The sequence below is a fragment of the Cercospora beticola genome, chromosome 3, assembly GCF_033473495.1.
Source record: "Cercospora beticola chromosome 3, complete sequence".
Classification (NCBI taxonomy): domain Eukaryota; kingdom Fungi; phylum Ascomycota; class Dothideomycetes; order Mycosphaerellales; family Mycosphaerellaceae; genus Cercospora; species Cercospora beticola.
Window position 1 is genome coordinate 2,515,429 of NC_088937.1, and position 8,469 is coordinate 2,523,897.

Consider the following 8,469-nt stretch of genomic DNA (forward strand, 5'->3'; position numbering starts at 1 on the left):
TTCCTTCTATATCTTTATAGATAGTAGTAGTAGAGAGTTCTATTCTAGTAATAGGTCGTTAGCTACTACTCTTAATAATAATATATAGAAAGTATTAGCGACCTCTATTATTAGTAGTAGTTCGAGTTAATAAGCGCTCTCGAGTATAGTAGATACTAGATAAGAGCCTATCTACTTATTATCGAGTTTCTTCGCTAGCCGAGTAGTTTTCTAGTTCTTAGTACTAATATATACTATATCGCCGACCTAGTACTATAGTACTAGATCTCGGTAGTAGTTAGTATAGTTAGCTTAAGTCGCTTAGGCTAGTACTATATTCTTATAGAGCTATAATTATATCTACTATATACGTTCTATAAATTTAGTAGCCTTCTAGGCGTCGAGCTACTACTATTATAGAAGTAGTAATAGTAGTAGTATCGTATCGAATTTAGTATATAGATTATATATATATATATATATAATTCTTAATCGCTAGTCTACCTCTTTTAACTAGAGTAAGTAGCACGCTCTATATATTTCGTAGGTAGAAAAGCCCTCGTACTAGCACTCCGGTATAAAAACCTCCTTATATCCTTATATTTTATAGTAAGCTCTATATAGCCTACTGCTTCTATAGTTCCCTATTCTCCTTAGAATAATTTATATTGTCTTAATAGTTTAGTTCCTTTATAATATAGTTCTTCTTAGTTGTTTCTTATATTATTAGTACTTAGGAGCCTAATCCTCTTGCCTACTAGCTTAGGGACTTAAGCCTATATATATAGTCTTAGTCCCTATACTAGTATCTATATTAATCTTATATCTAACTCTTTCTTACTAGTCTATAGTAGGAGCCCTCTCTAATATTAAGATCCTACTCTAAACTTTCTGCCTTACTTAGTATCTAAGTTACGTAACCTATATTTATAGAAATTGCATTAAGCAGCAGTATTCTAAGCTAGCCCTTCCGTTATAGGCAGCCTTAAGTATAGAATAAGGGTTACTTTTGTTAGATACTCTGCCTTTAGAGTTAGTTATAAGGTATCTAGGAGAGCTAGACCTTAGATAAACATCTCTATTCCTATAGTTCTGCTAGTTGTTACCTAATTCTACTATAGGACCTATAAACAGGCCCTATAGACGGGGTACCTAATCCCTTAGAATAAGTAGTTAACCTAGTAGTACTAGAGGTGCATACTAGTATATAGAGGTATGTCCTCCTTTCTCTCTAGAGTACTTCCTAAGAGGTTTCTAGGCCTCTTATTTAGCTTGTTATCCTACCTTCTACCTAGACTAGAACGTTTTCCTTATAGTTTTAGCTATTTTGTCTTATACTCCTCTCTACTCTTTCTACTTTACTTTAAAGCTTTAATTATAGTATACTCCTTCCTCCTCTTTAGCTTGTTTTAGTACTAGGTTACTACTCTAGCTCCTAAGCCTAGGATAAAATTTACTATCTAGAGATTCTAGTCTAGTCTCTTAGTACTAGGTCTTATATTAGTTCTAGCCGCGCTAGCTCTAGTTTGTAGTGTTCGTTAGAGTTCGCCCGGTATACGCTTCTATAGATTTCTAGACTTTCTTCTTTTTTGTCGCTTTCTTCCTACCTCTATAAGTATCTAGCCGCCCTATACTTTGCTAGTATAGCCGAAGCTATCTGTTTCTACCTACGACTACGTAGAGGTATATAATAGGACTTCGCAGGCATAGATTATATATAGTTTCTATAAAGAACGCCGAGACGCTCGTACTTTCTAATATATAATTATTTAGAGCGAACTTATATAATACTAGCTAATTAACCTAGTTATCTTAAGTATATATAATAAAGATACGTAGATATTACTCTATAGCCTTATTAGTATTCTTAGCCTATCTATTTATTTCGGAGTAGTATATAAAGGATATTACTTATTCGATCTTTAAAATCTAGTATAAACGCTTCTTATAATAGCGAAATCCTAGAGCTTTGTTTCGTTGCCCCTCGGCTAAAAAGGCACAATGTCCGAGCTTAGTAAGCACGGACAGCTCTAGGTTATAAATCTTCAGCATGTCACCACGTGACCTAGGCATCACGTGACCACCCACGTGACCCCGCTCTTACAACTATCCCCTTCCCTCGGAAGGCGACGCCCCGGCGCCAAGCCCGGATCACGTGCTCAGAGGCCGCAGCATGTCACGTGACTAAGAGTGCTTACTAAGTTATGTTAACCCCAAAGCGATAGGTGAGGGACTGCGGAAGTGTGCAGGTCGCACGCGTGCGGAACCTAGTCACGTGACACGAGCACGTGACAAGGCAAATCCACAAACGTCGCCTAGTGCCAAGGCATCCAGCCTTGGCACGCACACCGACGCAATTTCAACCCCGCTTTTCAGCCCCAAGCGAGGATCGAACCGAAGACCTCGGATATGCCGAGCCACCGACTTCGGCCGAACCTGCATTAGAACCGTTAAGCTCGGACATTCTTGTAACAGCGAAATCCCAGAGCTTTGTTTCGTTGCCCCTCGGCCAAAAAGGCATAATGTCCGAGCTTAGTAAGCACGGACAGCTCTAGGTCATAAATCTTCAGCATGTCACCACGTGACCTAGGCATCACGTGACCACCCACGTGACCCCGCTCTTACACTTCTAGAACGCTAATACCTATTATAATCCTCTATTAGAAGTAATACGTAGTAGTAGCCTATAGTACTTATAAACTCGGTTAATAAAAACTAGAGTATAGTATTCTACTATTATCGAGTCTACCTCTATTAGATACTTCCTTTTTCCGAGTCTATTAGTTACTATAAGGATATTTCTATACTCGTTATAGTTAAGGCTACTATAGCTTACTAGTAGATTAACGACGAAGTCTATAGCTATATTATCCTATAGCTAAAAGAGAATTAGAAGAAGTCGGAGTAGGCCTAAGTACTAATCTTATAATAGCTTAGTTCTTCGGTATATTCTATAGTTATAGATATATTATCGTATAGACTATAAAATACTAGGCTAGTAATATAATCGTACTAGTAGATCTAGTATTTTAGTACGATCTAGATACTCTATAGAAGGCGTATTATAATATACTTCTATTACTTAGATACGAACCTTATTCGTAGGATTATCGCTTAGTAGTAGATATAAATATTATTTACTATACTTATTTTATATATAGATTAAACTATCTATAGTACTTATATAGTAGATCTTATACTTCCTTAGTATTAGATAGAGCTTACCTACTTCGAGCTACTTAACTACCTTCTATACTTCCTTATTAAATATATATAACTACTAGATTATAAGATTTAGAGGGACCTTATTCTCGTTCTAAGGCTTAGTATTAGTATCTATAGCGTAGTTAGATAGATTAAATAGAACTTCTCTATCCTTTATATCGATATTAGTATCTTCTTCTATAATTACGCTCGTAGTAGTATATAGAAAATAATCGGATAGTAGAAGGATACGTTCTTAATACTTAATATATTCGTTATTACTACCTATTAGAAGATCTTATATACGTCGTATTAAACTATCCGGTTTCGTACTCTAGATATCTAGACGATATATAATTTTAAAGTTAAACCTAGAGAGAAATTCGGCCTAGCGTACCTATCTATAATTAAGTTACTTAGTTAATATAAAGTACTTAAGATTCTTATAATTAGAAAGGACTAGAATTAGCTTATCTTAATTACCTAGTAGGTTCTCGAATTCTTCTATATACTCTATAGTAGATAGTTCTAGTCTCTATTCCTCGAAAGCTTTTATAATAGCTATTAGTTCCTTATTATAGATATTATAGTTATATTCTATAGGCGTTATCTTTTTAGATAGAAAAGTAATAGGTCTAAGAATACTATTATAATCTCTCTATAATAGGACTACTATAGTAACGAAGTCCGAAGTATTAGTTTCTAGTATCGTCTCTAGTTCTAGCTTAAATATAGCTAGAACTAATACTTCTATAAAAGCCTTCTTTAAACTATTAAACGCTCGCTAATATTCGTTAGTCTATACCTATAGTAGAGGGTTCTTAGTCTTAGTTAGTACTACTATTAGTAATATAATATAGCTAAAGTTCTTAATAAAGCGCTAGTAAAACCTAGCGAATCTAAGGAATATAAGTATATCGTTTAGCTTCTAAGGAGTCTACTATTCTTAAATCGCTCGGACCTTCTTAGGATCTATTCGAATACTATTCTTACTAATAATTAGTCTAAGATACTTAGTTTCCTATATATAGAATTCGTATTTATTAATATTAAGCTATAAACCTACCTTAGCTATCTTTTCTAGTACTATAGCTATATATTGCTTATATTTCTCTAGCGTATTACTAAAAATAAGTAAGTCGTCGATATATACTAAAACAAAGTCGTCTAAGAACTCTCTTATAGAGTCGTTTATATAAAACTAGAATATCCTAAGTATATTATAAAGGCCGAAGAGTATTACTAAGTACTCGAACTACCTATAACGAGTCGTAAATACTATTTTCTATTCGTATCTCTACGCGATATAAATACGATTAAAAGCTATAATTACGTTAAGCTTCGTAAACTACTTCTTTCTACTAATTCGGTTTAAGGTATTCTATATTAGAGAGATAGAGTACCTAGACTTTACTATAATTACGTTTAGTACTTAGTAGTCGATATATACTTATAGGCTACCTCTAGGTTTCTTAATAATAATATCTATAGAAGTAGTAGGAGAGTTACTTTTCTATATATTGCCTTTCTCTAGCTACTTATCGATCTACTTCTTTACGACGTCGTTCTTAGTATTCGATATTAGATATAGTCTCTTAAAAGATAGTTAAGCGTTATCCTTTAACTTAATCTCTATATTAATACTCGGATAGTATAGAGGTAGCTCGTCTACTATATACTTTAAGAATATATTCTTCTAGTTACTATATTCTATAGGTAGCTTCTCTAGTAACTAGTCCTTATTCTTACCTAATATAAATACTTCTATATCGGAAACTAATAGTATATTCGTAGTTAAAGGACTTTAGTCTATAATATCTACTACGCTATTATCGATATATATTATATATATAAAGGCCTTATTACTAGATCGCGTATATCGGACTATTATCCTATAAGCTATTAGCGTTATTATAGTAATCGGATCCGCTAGGCTCTTATACTAGTTACTTTCTTATAGATTAATATAGATAAGGTATATCTTAGTACTCTATTATCGAGATATTATTATATAGGCTTATAACTTAATTTCTTAGATATTAATAGTATCGTCGTAACTAATATTCTTAATACTAACTATAGGTAGTTCTATTACTAGTAGTTTACCTAGGTAGGCTTCTTTAATTATTAGTACTCGTACTATCTTACTATTAGTATAGCTTTCTAGATATTACTTATTATCGAAGATTACTATCCTATCTCGGTATCTCTTCTTTAGATTATAATCTTTATACTATATCTTTCTAAGCGTTATATTATAGTTAATCTAAGCTACCTAGTACTAAGCCTTCTCGATATAACTACTTAGCTAAAGAGGTACTTTAGTATATTCTATAATTATATATAAAGATATACTACTATCGGCTAGACCTATAACTAGAAGCTTATCTAGCTTCGTAATTCTTATATTATTCTTCGAGTTATATATAAAAGACGAGTTTATATATATAGAGTTAGTACTATTATTAAGGAATATTATAGTATAATTTCTATTTACTCTACCTACTACTACTATATAGTTAGTAATTCTAGAGAGTAAGATTATTACTAGTATTCTTAGTAATAGTAGCTCTTATCGTAACTCGTTATTTAGTCTACTACTCCTTATACTTAAGAGGCGGACTAAGTCTTTCTAAAATACTAGTATCCTCGGTTACGTTTAAAGAAAAGGCGTTAGGCTTCTTATTATCCTAGTATAGTATAGTATAAGCGAATAGTAGATAGGCCTCGGAGTTCTTTATATAACTATACTATTAATACTTATAGTACTTACTTTCCTTTATTAGAGTAGTATAGTATAACTTAGATAGTAGTAGTAAGTTCTTAAATATAGCTAGTCGATTTTCCTAAAGTAGCTTCGGTATAGTATTACTATTATTAGAACCTCTAGTCTTATTAGTTCTGCCGCGACTACCTCTATAACTACTACTATTTCTCTTATTATCTTTCTTTATATTCTTCTTATTATTATTAGTCTTCTTTAGACGAGTATTAGCCTAACGCTTTAAGTCGACTTTAATCTTCTAATACTTCTTAACTATACTTATAATAGACGAGAACTCTAGTCTAGTAAGGCGGCTATTATAGTTATTATTAAGCTTACTTTAAAATAGGTAGATCTTAGTTTCTAGTAAGAGCTTAATATAGGTATAAGCTATCTAATACTTATAGTAGAAAGTAAAGAACTTCTTATTTTCTCCTATCTTTAATAGATACTAGTCTTAATAGGCCTTACTTATCTCGTCTCGAAGACTCTAGTTCTTCTTAATATACTTTATTATATATTATACTAAGATAAAGTTATCTACTATATTTTCCTTATCCTATATCTTAGTAGATACTATAGGCTTAAGCTAACGCTAAACCTCTCCTCTAACCTAGTTATAAGTCTAGTATAAGGTATAACTAACATCTTTAAAGATAACGCTATCGAATTTATTCTCTATTTATAACTACTACTTTTTATATAAAAGTTCGCTCTTATTAGTAAACTTCTAGACCTTATTACGTAATAATTCTTTAACTCTAATAGACTACGTAGGATCGTACTATACTAGGCTATAATCGCCTATTATAGTATAGTAATACTTTAATACTACTATATTTTTATTATTAGAGATATTAATAGAGTCGTTTTTCTTTAAGCTCTTATTACTTTTCTTTATCGAATAGCGACGGCTACGGCTACGACTACTATTATTATTAGTACTAGAGTTATTAGATAGAGATAGGTTATTATAGCTATAGTAGAGAGTCTCTTAGAAATGCTCTATTTCTTCTTCTAACTAAGTATAGTAGCTATAGCTATAAGTATAGTTAGAGTTCTTCTTAAGCTACGCTATTTTAGCTTTTAGTAATTTAATCTAATTCTAGTAGTCTTTATTAATATTATTAAGATCCTACTAGGTAAATAGTACCGCCTCTTCTAGCTCTTTTACCTAGCTCTTAGACTTAATAAGTATCTACTTAACTTCCTAAAGCTAGCCTTAGTACTTCTCTATCTTTATAGCTAGTTCCGATACGCGCTCGTCCGAGTTATTATATAGTAGCTTCTCGAGTTCTTTAATCCTTATCTTAGAAGTAGTAAGTAGCTTAGATTATTCTTAAAATAACTCTAAAATATACTCGAGCTTCTCCTTATTAAGATCGTTAGCCTACTATAGTAGTTTAATCTAGCTAACTAAATCCTAATAGTCCTTTTATAGTATAAAGATAAGCGAGTAAGTAAGTATCGGCTCCGATTATACTAACTTAATAAAGTCTATAATATTAAAACCTTAGTACTAGGCTACTAGGAGTTTCTTAATCTATAGTAATAGTCGCTTAGTACTATTATCCGTTTCGTTTTCTACGAGAATATAGTTAATTATAATAAATAGCTCGCTATTTTCTTCTTTATAGATATTATCGAGTCGTACGAAATATACTAAGTCGATATAGCTTTTAATATTAGTTTCTTCTTCTTCTACTATCTTCTCGATAGTAGGTAGCTTACTCGAAATATAAACTTTATAGTTAAGATACTTAGTAAAGTTAGAGTAGCTAGAGCTTAAGCTATTATTTTAGTCGAATATCTATAACTCGACTCTAGAGTTAAAAAGAGAATTATATAGGATACTTAGATACGAGTAATACTATAGCGCCTTACTACTACTATACTTATTTACTATATTAAAGGCTTATAAGTAGATTAGAGTAAGTTATTATTAATTCCTTCTACTATTCTACTATACTTAAGTCTATAGTAACTTAGTATAGCGTTCTATTTTCTAATTTCTACGTATATACGCTTATTAACTACGTCTATAGTAACGCGAAGTAGTACGTAAAAGTATAACGAGTTATTTAGAGTAACTTTATATATTTAGAAGTTTATATATAAGTCTAGAAAGAAGTCCTAGAGACGAGATATCTATATAGGCCGGACGCTAGTACTAAGATAGAACGGCCTATTACGATTATATAATTTAAGTAAATCTAGTCTCTACTTATAATATAGCGTACTTTATAAACTTCTCTAGCTTTATATATTTACTTTAGTACTATAATATCGATTATTAAGTATTTCTTCTTAGTAGTACTAAGCTTAACTATATATTTATAAAACGATTATAAAAATATAAACGCGCTCTAGTAGGTAACGACGACGATAGTAGGAGGCCTCGAGGCCTCCTAATATATAATAATACTTCTCGACTAATACTATAATACTATAAGTAGAGAAAGAAGTCTAGAAGAAGGAAGTTATAACTCTAACTCCTAGGCGGCCTAAATCTACCTATAACT